This window comes from Haliotis asinina, chromosome 4 (assembly GCF_037392515.1).
Source record: "Haliotis asinina isolate JCU_RB_2024 chromosome 4, JCU_Hal_asi_v2, whole genome shotgun sequence".
Lineage (NCBI taxonomy): Eukaryota > Metazoa > Mollusca > Gastropoda > Lepetellida > Haliotidae > Haliotis > Haliotis asinina.
This window is the reverse complement of record NC_090283.1, coordinates 68420332-68436812: the sequence shown is the minus strand read 5'-3', so window position 1 is coordinate 68436812 and position 16481 is coordinate 68420332. Positions and strand designations below refer to the sequence as shown.

The window sequence follows — 16481 nt, the reverse complement described above, 5'->3', positions numbered from 1 at the left end:
AATTTCTTTTGCAAAGTTCAATTTACAATTCACATGTAAGATTTGCTGTTATTATTGTCAACAACATTAGACTGATACCGGAGCTTGTGTAAAAATGGACATGATTGGAATCGCATGTCACAGTTTCCCAAATAGACATAAACGATTATTCTTTCACACTCGTTCTAAAGATAGGTGAAACATAAATGGAGTATAGACTATTGTAACTTGGTCTATCCCATTGGCTCTATAGCTCAGTTGGTTAGAGCGTCTGCCTAGTAAGCAGAAGGTCGAGGGTTCGACTCCCTCTGGAGCCTTCCTCTTTTTTTTCACATAGGCTACCACTTGTGTTTATCACTTCATTTTGCTGAGTTCAATTTCATTTCACATTTAGAATTTGCTGTTATTGTATTCAATAACATCAGACTGATATCTGCGTTTGTGTAAAATGGGTATTTTAGGAATCGCATGTCACACTTCTCCAAAGAGACATTAACGATTATTCTTTCAGACTCACTCTGAAGATAGCTCAAACATAAATGAAGTACTGACTATTGGAGTTTGTCCATCCTATCGGCTCTATAGCTCAGTTGGTTAAAGCGTCTGCCTAGTAAGCAGAAGGTCGAGGGTTCGACTCCCCCTGGAGTCTTCCTTTTTTCACAAAGGCTACCACTTGTGTTTATTAATTTCTTTTGCAAAGTTCCATTTTCATTTCACATGTAAGATTTGCTGTTATTATTGTCAACAACATTAGACTGATACCGGAGCTTGTGTAAAAATGGATATGATTGGAATCGCATGTCACAGTTTCCCAAATAGACATAAACGATTATTCTTTCACACTCGTTCTAAAGATAGGTGAAACATAAATGGAGTATAGACTATTGTAACTTGGTCTATCCCATTGGCTCTATAGCTCAGTTGGTTAGAGCGTCTGCCTAGTAAGCAGAAGGTCGAGGGTTCGACTCCCCCTGGAGCCTTCCTCTTTTTTTTCACATAGGCTACCACTTGTGTTTATCACTTCATTTTGCTGAGTTCAATTTCATTTCACATTTAGAATTTGCTGTTATTGTATTCAATAACATCAGACTGATATCTGCGTTTGTGTAAAATGGGTATTTTAGGAATCGCATGTCACACTTCTCCAAAGAGACATTAACGATTATTCTTTCAGACTCACTCTGAAGATAGCTCAAACATAAATGAAGTACTGACTATTGTAGTTTGTCCATCCTATGGGCTCTATAGCTCAGTTGGTTAGAGCGTCTGCCTAGTAAGCAGAAGGTCGAGGGTTCGACTCCCCGTGGAGTCTTCCTTTTTTCACAAAGGCTACCACTTGTGTTTACTAATTTCTTTTGCAAAGTTCCATTTTCATTTCACATGTAAGATTTGCTGTTATTATTGTCAACAACATTAGACTGATACCGGAGCTTGTGTAAAAATGGACATGATTGGAATCGCATGTCACAGTTTCCCAAATAGACATAAACGATTATTCTTTCACACTCGTTCTAAAGGTAGGTGAAACATAAATGGAGTATAGACTATTGTAACTTGGTCTATCCCATTGGCTCTATAGCTCAGTTGGTTAGAGCGTCTGCCTAGTAAGCAGAAGGTCGAGGGTTCGACTCCCCCTGGAGCCTTCCTCTTTTTTTTCACATAGGCTACCACTTGTGTTTATCACTTCATTTTGCTGAGTTCAATTTCATTTCACATTTAGAATTTGCTGTTATTGTATTCAATAACATCAGACTGATATCTGCGCTTGTGTAAAATGGGTATTTTAGGAATCGCATGTCACACTTCTCCAAAGAGACATTAACGATTATTCTTTCAGACTCACTCTGAAGATAGCTCAAACATAAATGAAGTACTGACTATTGTAGTTTGTCCATCCTATCGGCTCTATAGCTCAGTTGGTTAGAGCGTCTGCCTAGTAAGCAGAAGGTCGAGGATTCGACTCCCCCTGGAGCCTTCTTTTTTTCACAAAGGCTACCACTTGTGTTTATCAATTTCTTTTGCAAAGTTCAATTTACATTTCACATGTAAGATTTGCTGTTATTATTGTCAACAACATTAGACTGATACCGGAGCTTGTGTAAAAATAGATATGATTGGAGTCGCATGTCACAGTTTCCCAAATAGACATAAACGATTATTCTTTCACACTCGTTCTAAAGATAGGTGAAACATAAATGGAGTATAGACTATTGTAACTTGGTCTATCCCATTGGTTCTATAGCTCAGTTGGTTAGAGCGTCTGCCTAGTAAGCAGAAGGTCGAGGGTTCGACTCCCACTGGAGCCTTCCTCTTTTTTTTCACATAGGCTACCACTTGTGTTTATCACCTCATTTTGCTGAGTTCAATTTCATTTCACATTTAGAATTTGCTGTTATTGTATTCAATAACATCAGACTGATATCTGTGTTTGTGTAAAATGGGCATTTTAGGAATCGCATGTCACACTTCTCCAAAGAGACATTAACGATTATTCTTTCAGACGCACTCTGAAGACAGCTCAAACATAAATGAAGTACTGACTATTGTAGTTTGTCCATCCTATCGGCTCTATAGCTCAGTTGGTTAGAGCGTCTGCCTAGTAAGCAGAAGGTCGAGGGTTCGACTCCCCCTGGAGCCTTCCTCTTTTTTTTCACATAGGGTACCACTTGTGTTTATCACTTCATTTTGCTGAGTTCAATTTCATTTCACATTTAGAATTTGCTGTTATTGTATTCAATAACATCAGACTGATATCTGCGTTTGTGTAAAATGGGTATTTTAGGAATCGCATGTCACACTTCTCCAAAGAGACATTAACGATTATTCTTTCAGACTCACTCTGAAGATAGCTCAAACATAAATGAAGTACTGACTATTGTAGTTTGTCCATCCCATCGGCTCTATAGCTCAGTTGGTTAGAGCGTCTGCCTAGTAAGCAGAAGGTCGAGGATTCGACTCCCCCTGGAGCCTTCTTTTTTTCACAAAGGCTACCACTTGTGTTTATCAATTTCTTTTGCAAAGTTCAATTTACATTTCACATGTAAGATTTGCTGTTATTATTCTCAACAACATTAGACTGATACCGGAGCTTGTGTAAAAATGGATATGATTGGAATCGCATGTCACAGTTTCCCAAATAGACATAAACGATTATTCTTTCACACTCGTTCTAAAGATAGGTGAAACATAAATGGAGTATAGACTATTGTAACTTGGTCTATCCCATTGGTTCTATAGCTCAGTTGGTTAGAGCGTCTGCCTAGTAAGCAGAAGGTCGAGGGTTCGACTCCCACTGGAGCCTTCCTCTTTTTTTTCACATAGGCTACCACTTGTGTTTATCACTTCATTTTGCTGAGTTCAATTTCATTTCACATTTAGAATTTGCTGTTATTGTATTCAATAACATCAGACTGATATCTGTGTTTGTGTAAAATGGGTATTTTAGGAATCGCATGTCACACTTCTCCAAAGAGACATTAACGATTATTCTTTCAGACGCACTCTGAAGACAGCTCAAACATAAATGAAGTACTGACTATTGTAGTTTGTCCATCCTATCGGCTCTATAGCTCAGTTGGTTAGAGCGTCTGCCTAGTAAGCAGAAGGTCGAGGGTTCGACTCCCCCTGGAGCCTTCCTCTGTTTTTTCACATAGGCTACCACTTGTGTTTATCACTTCATTTTGCTGAGTTCAATTTCATTTCACATTTAGAATTTGCTGTTATTGTATTCAATAACATCAGACTGATATCTGCGTTTGTGTCAAATGGGTATTTTAGGAATCGCATGTCACACTTCTCCAAAGAGACATTAACGATTATTCTTTCAGACTCACTCTGAAGATAGCTCAAACATAAATGAAGTACTGACTATTGTAGTTTGTCCATCCCATCGGCTCTATAGCTCAGTTGGTTAGAGCGTCTGCCTAGTAAGCAGAAGGTCGAGGATTCGACTCCCCCTGGAGCCTTCTTTTTTTCACAAAGGCTACCACTTGTGTTTATCAATTTCTTTTGCAAAGTTCAATTTACATTTCACATGTAAGATTTGCTGTTATTATTGTCAACAACATTAGACTGATACCGGAGCTTGTGTAAAAATGGATATGATTGGAATCGCATGTCACAGTTTCCCAAAGAGACATAAACGATTATTCTTTCACACTCGTTCTAAAGGTAGGTGAAACATAAATGGAGTATAGACTATTGTAACTTGGTCTATCCCATTGGCTCTATAGCTCAGTTGGTTAGAGCGTCTGCCTAGTAAGCAGAAGGTCGAGGGTTCGACTCCCCCTGGAGCCTTCCTCTTTTTTTTCACATAGGCTACCACTTGTGTTTATCACTTCATTTTGCTGAGTTCAATTTCATTTCACATTTAGAATTTGCTGTTATTGTATTCAATAACATCAGACTGATATCTGCGTTTGTGTCAAATGGGTATTTTAGGAATCGCATGTCACACTTCTCCAAAGAGACATTAACGATTATTCTTTCAGACTCACTCTGAAGATAGCTCAAACATAAATGAAGTACTGACTATTGTAGTTTGTCCATCCCATCGGCTCTATAGCTCAGTTGGTTAGAGCGTCTGCCTAGTAAGCAGAAGGTCGAGGATTCGACTCCCCCTGGAGCCTTCTTTTTTTCACAAAGGCTACCACTTGTGTTTATCAATTTCTTTTGCAAAGTTCAATTTACATTTCACATGTAAGATTTGCTGTTATTATTGTCAACAACATTAGACTGATACCGGAGCTTGTGTAAAAATGGATATGATTGGAATCGCATGTCACAGTTTCCCAAAGAGACATAAACGATTATTCTTTCACACTCGTTCTAAAGGTAGGTGAAACATAAATGGAGTATAGACTATTGTAACTTGGTCTATCCCATTGGCTCTATAGCTCAGTTGGTTAGAGCGTCTGCCTAGTAAGCAGAAGGTCGAGGGTTCGACTCCCCCTGGAGCCTTCCTCTTTTTTTTTCACATAGGCTACCACTTGTGTTTATCACTTCATTTTGCTGAGTTCAATTTCATTTCACATTTAGAATTTGCTGTTATTGTATTCAATAACATCAGACTGATATCTGCGTTTGTGTCAAATGGGTATTTTAGGAATCGCATGTCACACTTCTCCAAAGAGACATTAACGATTATTCTTTCAGACTCACTCTGAAGATAGCTCAAACATAAATGAAGTACTGACTATTGTAGTTTGTCCATCCCATCGGCTCTATAGCTCAGTTGGTTAGAGCGTCTGCCTAGTAAGCAGAAGGTCGAGGATTCGACTCCCCCTGGAGCCTTCTTTTTTTCACAAAGGCTACCACTTGTGTTTATCAATTTCTTTTGCAAAGTTCAATTTACATTTCACATGTAAGATTTGCTGTTATTATTGTCAACAACATTAGACTGATACCGGAGCTTGTGTAAAAATGGATATGATTGGAATCGCATGTCACAGTTTCCCAAATAGACATAAACGATTATTCTTTCACACTCGTTCTAAAGGTAGGTGAAACATAAATGGAGTATAGACTATTGTAACTTGGTCTATCCCATTGGCTCTATAGCTCAGTTGGTTAGAGCGTCTGCCTAGTAAGCAGAAGGTCGAGGGTTCGACTCCCCCTGGAGCCTTCCTCTTTTTTTTCACATAGGCTTCCACTTGTGTTTATCACTTCATTTTGCTGAGTTCAATTTCATTTCACATTTAGAATTTGCTGTTATTGTATTCAATAACATCAGACTGATATCTGCGTTTGTGTCAAATGGGTATTTTAGGAATCGCATGTCACACTTCTCCAAAGAGACATTAACGATTATTCTTTCAGACTCACTCTGAAGATAGCTCAAACATAAATGAAGTACTGACTATTGTAGTTTGTCCATCCTATCGGCTCTATAGCTCAGTTGGTTAGAGCGTCTGCCTAGTAAGCAGAAGGTCGAGGATTCGACTCCCCCTGGAGCCTTCTTTTTTTCACAAAGGCTACCACTTGTGTTTATCAATTTCTTTTGCAAAGTTCACTTTACATTTCACATGTAAGATTTGCTGTTATTATTGTCAACAACATTAGACTGATACCGGAGCTTGTGTAAAAATAGATATGATTGGAATCGCATGTCACAGTTTCCCAAATAGACATAAACGATTATTCTTTCACACTCGTTCTAAAGATAGGTGAAACATAAATGGAGTATAGACTATTGTAACTTGGTCTATCCCATTGGTTCTATAGCTCAGTTGGTTAGAGCGTCTGCCTAGTAAGCAGAAGGTCGAGGGTTCGACTCCCACTGGAGCCTTCCTCTTTTTTTTCACATAGGCTACCACTTGTGTTTATCACTTCATTTTGCTGAGTTCAATTTCATTTCACATTTAGAATTTGCTGTTATTGTATTCAATAACATCAGACTGATATCTGCGTTTGTGTAAAATGGGTATTTTAGGAATCGCATGTCACACTTCTCCAAAGAGACATTAACGATTATTCTTTCAGACGCACTCTGAAGACAGCTCAAACATAAATGAAGTACTGACTATTGTAGTTTGTCCATCCTATCGGCTCTATAGCTCAGTTGGTTAGAGCGTCTGCCTAGTAAGCAGAAGGTCGAGGGTTCGACTCCCCCTGGAGCCTTCCTCTTTTTTTTCACATAGGCTACCACTTGTGTTTATCACTTCATTTTGCTGAGTTCAATTTCATTTCACATTTAGAATTTGCTGTTATTGTATTCAATAACATCAGACTGATATCTGCGTTTGTGTAAAATGGGTATTTTAGGAATCGCATGTCACACTTCTCCAAAGAGACATTAACGATTATTCTTTCAGACTCACTCTGAAGATAGCTCAAACATAAATGAAGTACTGACTATTGTAGTTTGTCCATCCTATCGGCTCTATAGCTCAGTTGGTTAGAGCGTCTGCCTAGTAAGCAGAAGGTCGAGGATTCGACTCCCCCTGGAGCCTTCTTTTTTTCACAAAGGCTACCACTTGTGTTTATCAATTTCTTTTGCAAAGTTCAATTTACATTTCACATGTAAGATTTGCTGTTATTATTGTCAACAACATTAGACTGATACCGGAGCTTGTGTAAAAATGGATATGATTGGAATCGCAAGTCACAGTTTCCCAAATAGACATAAACGATTATTCTTTCACACTCGTTCTAAAGGTAGGTGAAACATAAATGGAGTATAGACTATTGTAACTTGGTCTATCCCATTGGTTCTATAGCTCAGTTGGTTAGAGCGTCTGCCTAGTAAGCAGAAGGTCGAGGGTTCGACTCCCACTGGAGCCTTCCTCTTTTTTTTCACATAGGCTACCACTTGTGTTTATCACTTCATTTTGCTGAGTTCAATTTCATTTCACATTTAGAATTTGCTGTTATTGTATTCAATAACATCAGACTGATATCTGCGTTTGTGTAAAATGGGTATTTTAGGAATCGCATGTCACACTTCTCCAAAGAGACATTAACGATTATTCTTTCAGACTCACTCTGAAGATAGCTCAAACATAAATGAAGTACTGACTATTGTAGTTTGTCCATCCTATCGGCTCTATAGCTCAGTTGGTTAGAGCGTCTGCCTAGTAAGCAGAAGGTCGAGGGTTCGACTCCCCCTGGAGCCTTCCTCTTTTTTTCACATAGGCTACCACTTGTGTTTATCACTTCATTTTGCTGAGTTCAATTTCATTTCACATTTAGAATTTGCTGTTATTGTATTCAATAACATCAGACTGATACCGGAGCTTGTGTAAAAATGGATATGATTGGAATCGCATGTCACAGTTTCCCAAATAGACATAAACGATTATTCTTTCACACTCGTTCTAAAGATAGGTGAAACATAAATGGAGTATAGAATATTGTAACTTGGTCTATCCCATTGGCTCTATAGCTCAGTTGGTTAGAGCGTCTGCCTAGTAAGCAGAAGGTCGAGGGTTCGACTCCCCCTGGAGCCTTCCTCTTTTTTTCACATAGGCTACCACTTGTGTTTATCACTTCATTTTGCTGAGTTCAATTTCATTTCACATTTAGAATTTGCTGTTATTGTATTCAATAACATCAGACTGATATCTGCGTTTGTGTAAAATGGGTATTTTAGAAATCGCATGTCACACTTCTCCAAAGAGACATTAACGATTATTCTTTCAGACTCACTCTGAAGATAGCTCAAACATAAATGAAGTACTGACTATTGTAGTTTGTCCATCCTATCGGCTCTATAGCTCAGTTGGTTAGAGCGTCTGCCTAGTATGCAGAAGGTCGAGGATTCGACTCCCCCTGGAGCCTTCTTTTTTTCACAAAGGCTACCACTTGTGTTTATCAATTTCTTTTGCAAAGTTCAATTTACATTTCACATGTAAGATTTGCTGTTATTATTGTCAACAACATTAGACTGATACCGGAGCTTGTGTAAAAATGGATATGATTGGAATCGCATGTCACAGTTTCCCAAATAGACATAAACGATTATTCTTTCACACTCGTTCTAAAGATAGGTGAAACATAAATGGAGTATAGACTATTGTAACTTGGTCCATCCCATGGGCTCTATAGCTCAGTTGGTTAGAGCGTCTGCCTAGTAAGCAGAAGGTCGAGGGTTCGACTCCCCCTGGAGCCTAACTCTTTTTTTTCACATAGGCTACCACTTGTGTTTATCACTTCATTTTGCTGAGTTCAATTTCATTTCACATTTAGAATTTGCTGTTATTGTATTCAATAACATCAGACTGATATCTGCGTTTGTGTAAAATGGGTATTTTAGGAATCGCATGTCACACTTCTCCAAAGAGACATTAACGATTATTCTTTCAGACTCACTCTGAAGATAGCTCAAACATAAATGAAGTACTGACTATTGTAGTTTGTCCATCCTATCGGCTCTATAGCTCAGTTGGTTAGAGCGTCTGCCTAGTAAGCAGAAGGTCGAGGATTCGACTCCCCCTGGAGCCTTCTTTTTTTCACAAAGGCTACCACTTGTGTTTATCAATTTCTTTTGCAAAGTTCAATTTACATTTCACATGTAAGATTTGCTGTTATTATTGTCAACAACATTAGACTGATACCGGAGCTTGTGTAAAAATGGATATGATTGGAATCGCATGTCACAGTTTCCCAAATAGACATAAACGATTATTCTTTCACACTCGTTCTAAAGATAGGTGAAACATAAATGGAGTGTAGACTATTGTAACTTGGTCTATCCCATTGGTTCTATAGCTCAGTTGGTTAGAGCGTCTGCCTAGTAAGCAGAAGGTCGAGGGTTCGACTCCCACTGGAGCCTTCCTCTTTTTTTTCACATAGGCTACCACTTGTGTTTATCACTTCATTTTGCTGAGTTCAATTTCATTTCACATCTAGAATTTGCTGTTATTGTATTCAATAACATCAGACTGATATCTGCGTTTGTGTAAAATGGGTATTTTAGGAATCGCATGTCACACTTCTCCAAAGAGACATTAACGATTATTCTTTCAGTCTCACTCTGAAGATAGCTCAAACATAAATGAAGTACTGACTATTGTAGTTTGTCCATCCTATCGGCTCTATAGCTCAGTTGGTTAGAGCGTCTGCCTAGTAAGCAGAAGGTCGAGGATTCGACTCCCCCTGGAGCCTTCTTTTTTTCACAAAGGCTACCACTTGTGTTTATCAATTTCTTTTGCAAAGTTCAATTTACATTTCACATGTAAGATTTGCTGTTATTATTGTCAACAACATTAGACTGATACCGGAGCTTGTGTAAAAATGGATATGATTGGAATCGCATGTCACAGTTTCCCAAATAGACATAAACGATTATTCTTTCACACTCGTTCTAAAGATAGGTGAAACATAAATGGAGTATAGACTATTGTAACTTGGTCCATCCCATGGGCTCTATAGCTCAGTTGGTTAGAGCGTCTGCCTAGTAAGCAGAAGGTCGAGGGTTCGACTCCCCCTGGAGCCTTCCTCTTTTTTTTCACATAGGCTACCACTTGTGTTTATCACTTCATTTTGCTGAGTTCAATTTCATTTCACATTTAGAATTTGCTGTTATTGTATTCAATAAGATCAGACTGATATCTGCGTTTGTGTAAAATGGGTATTTTAGGAATCGCATGTCACACTTCTCCAAAGAGACATTAACGATTATTCTTTCAGACTCACTCTGAAGATAGCTCAAACATAAATGAAGTACTGACTATTGTAGTTTGTCCATCCTATCGGCTCTATAGCTCAGTTGGTTAGAGCGTCTGCCTAGTAAGCAGAAGGTCGAGGATTCGACTCCCCCTGGAGCCTTCTTTTTTTCACAAAGGCTACCACTTGTGTTTATCAATTTCTTTTCCAAAGTTCAATTTACATTTCACATGTAAGATTTGCTGTTATTATTGTCAACAACATTAGAGTGATACCGGAGCTTGTGTAAAAATGGATATGATTGGAATCGCATGTCACAGTTTCCCAAATAGACATAAACGATTATTCTTTCACACTCGTTCTAAAGATAGGTGAAACATAAATGGAGTATAGACTATTGTAACTTGGTCCATCCCATGGGCTCTATAGCTCAGTTGGTTAGAGCGTCTGCCTAGTAAGCAGAAGGTCGAGGGTTCGACTCCCCCTGGAGCCTAACTCTTTTTTTTCACATAGGCTACCACTTGTGTTTATCACTTCATTTTGCTGAGTTCAATTTCATTTCACATTTAGAATTTGCTGTTATTGTATTCAATAACATCAGACTGATATCTGCGTTTGTGTAAAATGGGTATTTTAGGAATCGCATGTCACACTTCTCCAAAGAGACATTAACGATTATTCTTTCAGACTCACTCTGAAGATAGCTCAAACATAAATGAAGTACTGACTAGTGTAGTTTGTCCATCCTATCGGCTCTATAGCTCAGTTGGTTAGAGCGTCTGCCTAGTAAGCAGAAGGTCGAGGATTCGACTCCCCCTGGAGCCTTCTTTTTTTCACAAAGGCTACCACTTGTGTTTATCAATTTCTTTTGCAAAGTTCAATTTACATTTCACATGTAAGATTTGCTGTTATTATTGTCAACAACATTAGACTGATACCGGAGCTTGTGTAAAAATGGACATGATTGGAATCGCATGTCACAGTTTCCCAAATAGACATAAACGATTATTCTTTCACACTCGTTCTAAAGATAGGTGAAACATAAATGGAGTATAGACTATTGTAACTTGGTCTATCCCATTGGCTCTATAGCTCAGTTGGTTAGAGCGTCTGCCTAGTAAGCAGAAGGTCGAGGGTTCGACTCCCACTGGAGCCTTCCTCTTTTTTTTCACATAGGCTACCACTTGTGTTTATCACTTCATTTTGCTGAGTTCAATTTCATTTCACATCTAGAATTTGCTGTTATTGTATTCAATAAGATCAGACTGATATCTGCGTTTGTGTAAAATGGGTATTTTAGGAATCGCATGTCACACTTCTCCAAAGAGACATTAACGATTATTCTTTCAGACTCACTCTGAAGATAGCTCAAACATAAATGAAGTACTGACTATTGTAGTTTGTCCATCCTATCGGCTCTATAGCTCAGTTGGTTAGAGCGTCTGCCTAGTAAGCAGAAGGTCGAGGGTTCGACTCCCCCTGGAGCCTTCCTCTTTTTTTCACATAGGCTACCACTTGTGTTTATCACTTCATTTTGCTGAGTTCAATTTCATTTCACATTTAGAATCTGCTGTTATTGTATTCAATAACATCAGACTGATACCGGAGCTTGTGTAAAAATGGATATGATTGGAATCTCATGTCACAGTTTCCCAAATAGACATAAACGATTATTCTTTCACACTCGTTCTAAAGATAGGTGAAACATAAATGGAGTATAGAATATTGTAACTTGGTCTATCCCATTGGCTCTATAGCTCAGTTGGTTAGAGCGTCTGCCTAGTAAGCAGAAGGTCGAGGGTTCGACTCCCCCTGGAGCCTTCCTCTTTTTTTCACATAGGCTACCACTTGTGTTTATCACTTCATTTTGCTGAGTTCAATTTCATTTCACATTTAGAATTTGCTGTTATTGTATTCAATAACATCAGACTGATATCTGCGTTTGTGTAAAATGGGTATTTTAGAAATCGCATGTCACACTTCTCCAAAGAGACATTAACGATTATTCTTTCAGACTCACTCTGAAGATAGCTCAAACATAAATGAAGTACTGACTATTGTAGTTTGTCCATCCTATCGGCTCTATAGCTCAGTTGGTTAGAGCGTCTGCCTAGTATGCAGAAGGTCGAGGATTCGACTCCCCCTGGAGCCTTCTTTTTTTCACAAAGGCTACCACTTGTGTTTATCAATTTCTTTTGCAAAGTTCAATTTACATTTCACATGTAAGATTTGCTGTTATTATTGTCAACAACATTAGACTGATACCGGAGCTTGTGTAAAAATGGATATGATTGGAATCGCATGTCACAGTTTCCCAAATAGACATAAACGATTATTCTTTCACACTCGTTCTAAAGATAGGTGAAACATAAATGGAGTATAGACTATTGTAACTTGGTCCATCCCATGGGCTCTATAGCTCAGTTGGTTAGAGCGTCTGCCTAGTAAGCAGAAGGTCGAGGGTTCGACTCCCCCTGGAGCCTAACTCTTTTTTTTCACATAGGCTACCACTTGTGTTTATCACTTCATTTTGCTGAGTTCAATTTCATTTCACATTTAGAATTTGCTGTTATTGTATTCAATAACATCAGACTGATATCTGCGTTTGTGTAAAATGGGTATTTTAGGAATCGCATGTCACACTTCTCCAAAGAGACATTAACGATTATTCTTTCAGACTCACTCTGAAGATAGCTCAAACATAAATGAAGTACTGACTATTGTAGTTTGTCCATCCTATCGGCTCTATAGCTCAGTTGGTTAGAGCGTCTGCCTAGTAAGCAGAAGGTCGAGGATTCGACTCCCCCTGGAGCCTTCTTTTTTTCACAAAGGCTACCACTTGTGTTTATCAATTTCTTTTGCAAAGTTCAATTTACATTTCACATGTAAGATTTGCTGTTATTATTGTCAACAACATTAGACTGATACCGGAGCTTGTGTAAAAATGGATATGATTGGAATCGCATGTCACAGTTTCCCAAATAGACATAAACGATTATTCTTTCACACTCGTTCTAAAGATAGGTGAAACATAAATGGAGTGTAGACTATTGTAACTTGGTCTATCCCATTGGTTCTATAGCTCAGTTGGTTAGAGCGTCTGCCTAGTAAGCAGAAGGTCGAGGGTTCGACTCCCACTGGAGCCTTCCTCTTTTTTTTCACATAGGCTACCACTTGTGTTTATCACTTCATTTTGCTGAGTTCAATTTCATTTCACATCTAGAATTTGCTGTTATTGTATTCAATAACATCAGACTGATATCTGCGTTTGTGTAAAATGGGTATTTTAGGAATCGCATGTCACACTTCTCCAAAGAGACATTAACGATTATTCTTTCAGTCTCACTCTGAAGATAGCTCAAACATAAATGAAGTACTGACTATTGTAGTTTGTCCATCCTATCGGCTCTATAGCTCAGTTGGTTAGAGCGTCTGCCTAGTAAGCAGAAGGTCGAGGATTCGACTCCCCCTGGAGCCTTCTTTTTTTCACAAAGGCTACCACTTGTGTTTATCAATTTCTTTTGCAAAGTTCAATTTACATTTCACATGTAAGATTTGCTGTTATTATTGTCAACAACATTAGACTGATACCGGAGCTTGTGTAAAAATGGATATGATTGGAATCGCATGTCACAGTTTCCCAAATAGACATAAACGATTATTCTTTCACACTCGTTCTAAAGATAGGTGAAACATAAATGGAGTATAGACTATTGTAACTTGGTCCATCCCATGGGCTCTATAGCTCAGTTGGTTAGAGCGTCTGCCTAGTAAGCAGAAGGTCGAGGGTTCGACTCCCCCTGGAGCCTTCCTCTTTTTTTTCACATAGGCTACCACTTGTGTTTATCACTTCATTTTGCTGAGTTCAATTTCATTTCACATTTAGAATTTGCTGTTATTGTATTCAATAAGATCAGACTGATATCTGCGTTTGTGTAAAATGGGTATTTTAGGAATCGCATGTCACACTTCTCCAAAGAGACATTAACGATTATTCTTTCAGACTCACTCTGAAGATAGCTCAAACATAAATGAAGTACTGACTATTGTAGTTTGTCCATCCTATCGGCTCTATAGCTCAGTTGGTTAGAGCGTCTGCCTAGTAAGCAGAAGGTCGAGGATTCGACTCCCCCTGGAGCCTTCTTTTTTTCACAAAGGCTACCACTTGTGTTTATCAATTTCTTTTCCAAAGTTCAATTTACATTTCACATGTAAGATTTGCTGTTATTATTGTCAACAACATTAGAGTGATACCGGAGCTTGTGTAAAAATGGATATGATTGGAATCGCATGTCACAGTTTCCCAAATAGACATAAACGATTATTCTTTCACACTCGTTCTAAAGATAGGTGAAACATAAATGGAGTATAGACTATTGTAACTTGGTCTATCCCATTGGTTCTATAGCTCAGTTGGTTAGAGCGTCTGCCTAGTAAGCAGAAGGTCGAGGGTTCGACTCCCACTGGAGCCTTCCTCTTTTTTTTCACATAGGCTACCACTTGTGTTTATCACTTCATTTTGCTGAGTTCAATTTCATTTCACATCTAGAATTTGCTGTTATTGTATTCAATAACATCAGACTGATATCTGCGTTTGTGTAAAATGGGTATTTTAGGAATCGCATGTCACACTTCTCCAAAGAGACATTAACGATTATTCTTTCAGACTCACTCTGAAGATAGCTCAAACATAAATGAAGTACTGACTATTGTAGTTTGTCCATCCTATCGGCTCTATAGCTCAGTTGGTTAGAGCGTCTGCCTAGTAAGCAGAAGGTCGAGGATTCGACTCCCCCTGGAGCCTTCTTTTTTTCACAAAGGCTACCACTTGTGTTTATCAATTTCTTTTGCAAAGTTCAATTTACATTTCACATGTAAGATTTGCTGTTATTATTGTCAACAACATTAGACTGATACCGGAGCTTGTGTAAAAATGGATATGATTGGAATCGCATGTCACAGTTTCCCAAATAGACATAAACGATTATTCTTTCACACTCGTTCTAAAGATAGGTGAAACATAAATGGAGTGTAGACTATTGTAACTTGGTCTATCCCATTGGTTCTATAGCTCAGTTGGTTAGAGCGTCTGCCTAGTAAGCAGAAGGTCGAGGGTTCGACTCCCACTGGAGCCTTCCTCTTTTTTTTCACATAGGCTACCACTTGTGTTTATCACTTCATTTTGCTGAGTTCAATTTCATTTCACATCTAGAATTTGCTGTTATTGTATTCAATAACATCAGACTGATATCTGCGTTTGTGTAAAATGGGTATTTTAGGAATCGCATGTCACACTTCTCCAAAGAGACATTAACGATTATTCTTTCAGTCTCACTCTGAAGATAGCTCAAACATAAATGAAGTACTGACTATTGTAGTTTGTCCATCCTATCGGCTCTATAGCTCAGTTGGTTAGAGCGTCTGCCTAGTAAGCAGAAGGTCGAGGATTCGACTCCCCCTGGAGCCTTCTTTTTTTCACAAAGGCTACCACTTGTGTTTATCAATTTCTTTTGCAAAGTTCAATTTACATTTCACATGTAAGATTTGCTGTTATTATTGTCAACAACATTAGAGTGATACCGGAGCTTGTGTAAAAATGGATATGATTGGAATCGCATGTCACAGTTTCCCAAATAGACATAAACGATTATTCTTTCACACTCGTTCTAAAGATAGGTGAAACATAAATGGAGTATAGACTATTGTAACTTGGTCCATCCCATGGGCTCTATAGCTCAGTTGGTTAGAGCGTCTGCCTAGTAAGCAGAAGGTCGAGGGTTCGACTCCCCCTGGAGCCTTCCTCTTTTTTTTCACATAGGCTACCACTTGTGTTTATCACTTCATTTTGCTGAGTTCAATTTCATTTCACATTTAGAATTTGCTGTTATTGTATTCAATAAGATCAGACTGATATCTGCGTTTGTGTAAAATGGGTATTTTAGGAATCGCATGTCACACTTCTCCAAAGAGACATTAACGATTATTCTTTCAGACTCACTCTGAAGATAGCTCAAACATAAATGAAGTACTGACTATTGTAGTTTGTCCATCCTATCGGCTCTATAGCTCAGTTGGTTAGAGCGTCTGCCTAGTAAGCAGAAGGTCGAGGATTCGACTCCCCCTGGAGCCTTCTTTTTTTCACAAAGGCTACCACTTGTGTTTATCAATTTCTTTTCCAAAGTTCAATTTACATTTCACATGTAAGATTTGCTGTTATTATTGTCAACAACATTAGAGTGATACCGGAGCTTGTGTAAAAATGGATATGATTGGAATCGCATGTCACAGTTTCCCAAATAGACATAAACGATTATTCTTTCACACTCGTTCTAAAGATAGGTGAAACATAAATGGAGTATAGACTATTGTAACTTGGTCTATCCCATTGGTTCTATAGC

At 38.5% G+C, this 16481-nt stretch overlaps 19 non-coding genes across 19 annotated transcripts; all 19 read left to right on the top strand.

The window, feature by feature from the left end:
- Nucleotides 1-222: 222 nt before the first annotated feature.
- Trnat-agu (transfer RNA threonine (anticodon AGU)) lies at nt 223-296 on the top strand. Its single transcript has one exon. It is a non-coding gene; the product is annotated as a tRNA-Thr (tRNA).
- A 589-nt stretch (nt 297-885) lies between these two features.
- On the top strand, nt 886-959 carry Trnat-agu (transfer RNA threonine (anticodon AGU)). Its single transcript has one exon. It is a non-coding gene; the product is annotated as a tRNA-Thr (tRNA).
- A 589-nt stretch (nt 960-1548) lies between these two features.
- On the top strand, nt 1549-1622 carry Trnat-agu (transfer RNA threonine (anticodon AGU)). The gene has a single exon. It is a non-coding gene; the product is annotated as a tRNA-Thr (tRNA).
- A 921-nt stretch (nt 1623-2543) lies between these two features.
- Trnat-agu (transfer RNA threonine (anticodon AGU)) lies at nt 2544-2617 on the top strand. The gene has a single exon. It is a non-coding gene; the product is annotated as a tRNA-Thr (tRNA).
- Nucleotides 2618-3538: 921 nt separating this feature from the next.
- On the top strand, nt 3539-3612 carry Trnat-agu (transfer RNA threonine (anticodon AGU)). Its single transcript has one exon. It is a non-coding gene; the product is annotated as a tRNA-Thr (tRNA).
- A 589-nt stretch (nt 3613-4201) lies between these two features.
- Nucleotides 4202-4275, top strand: Trnat-agu (transfer RNA threonine (anticodon AGU)). The gene has a single exon. It is a non-coding gene; the product is annotated as a tRNA-Thr (tRNA).
- Nucleotides 4276-4864: 589 nt separating this feature from the next.
- On the top strand, nt 4865-4938 carry Trnat-agu (transfer RNA threonine (anticodon AGU)). The gene has a single exon. It is a non-coding gene; the product is annotated as a tRNA-Thr (tRNA).
- Nucleotides 4939-5528: 590 nt separating this feature from the next.
- On the top strand, nt 5529-5602 carry Trnat-agu (transfer RNA threonine (anticodon AGU)). The gene has a single exon. It is a non-coding gene; the product is annotated as a tRNA-Thr (tRNA).
- Nucleotides 5603-6523: 921 nt separating this feature from the next.
- Nucleotides 6524-6597, top strand: Trnat-agu (transfer RNA threonine (anticodon AGU)). The gene has a single exon. It is a non-coding gene; the product is annotated as a tRNA-Thr (tRNA).
- Nucleotides 6598-7518: 921 nt separating this feature from the next.
- On the top strand, nt 7519-7592 carry Trnat-agu (transfer RNA threonine (anticodon AGU)). The gene has a single exon. It is a non-coding gene; the product is annotated as a tRNA-Thr (tRNA).
- A 259-nt stretch (nt 7593-7851) lies between these two features.
- On the top strand, nt 7852-7925 carry Trnat-agu (transfer RNA threonine (anticodon AGU)). Its single transcript has one exon. It is a non-coding gene; the product is annotated as a tRNA-Thr (tRNA).
- A 588-nt stretch (nt 7926-8513) lies between these two features.
- Nucleotides 8514-8587, top strand: Trnat-agu (transfer RNA threonine (anticodon AGU)). The gene has a single exon. It is a non-coding gene; the product is annotated as a tRNA-Thr (tRNA).
- Nucleotides 8588-9839: 1252 nt separating this feature from the next.
- Trnat-agu (transfer RNA threonine (anticodon AGU)) lies at nt 9840-9913 on the top strand. The gene has a single exon. It is a non-coding gene; the product is annotated as a tRNA-Thr (tRNA).
- A 589-nt stretch (nt 9914-10502) lies between these two features.
- Trnat-agu (transfer RNA threonine (anticodon AGU)) lies at nt 10503-10576 on the top strand. The gene has a single exon. It is a non-coding gene; the product is annotated as a tRNA-Thr (tRNA).
- A 921-nt stretch (nt 10577-11497) lies between these two features.
- Trnat-agu (transfer RNA threonine (anticodon AGU)) lies at nt 11498-11571 on the top strand. Its single transcript has one exon. It is a non-coding gene; the product is annotated as a tRNA-Thr (tRNA).
- Nucleotides 11572-11830: 259 nt separating this feature from the next.
- On the top strand, nt 11831-11904 carry Trnat-agu (transfer RNA threonine (anticodon AGU)). Its single transcript has one exon. It is a non-coding gene; the product is annotated as a tRNA-Thr (tRNA).
- Nucleotides 11905-12492: 588 nt separating this feature from the next.
- Nucleotides 12493-12566, top strand: Trnat-agu (transfer RNA threonine (anticodon AGU)). Its single transcript has one exon. It is a non-coding gene; the product is annotated as a tRNA-Thr (tRNA).
- A 1252-nt stretch (nt 12567-13818) lies between these two features.
- On the top strand, nt 13819-13892 carry Trnat-agu (transfer RNA threonine (anticodon AGU)). Its single transcript has one exon. It is a non-coding gene; the product is annotated as a tRNA-Thr (tRNA).
- A 1915-nt stretch (nt 13893-15807) lies between these two features.
- Nucleotides 15808-15881, top strand: Trnat-agu (transfer RNA threonine (anticodon AGU)). Its single transcript has one exon. It is a non-coding gene; the product is annotated as a tRNA-Thr (tRNA).
- The last annotated feature ends 600 nt before the right edge of the window (nt 15882-16481 follow it).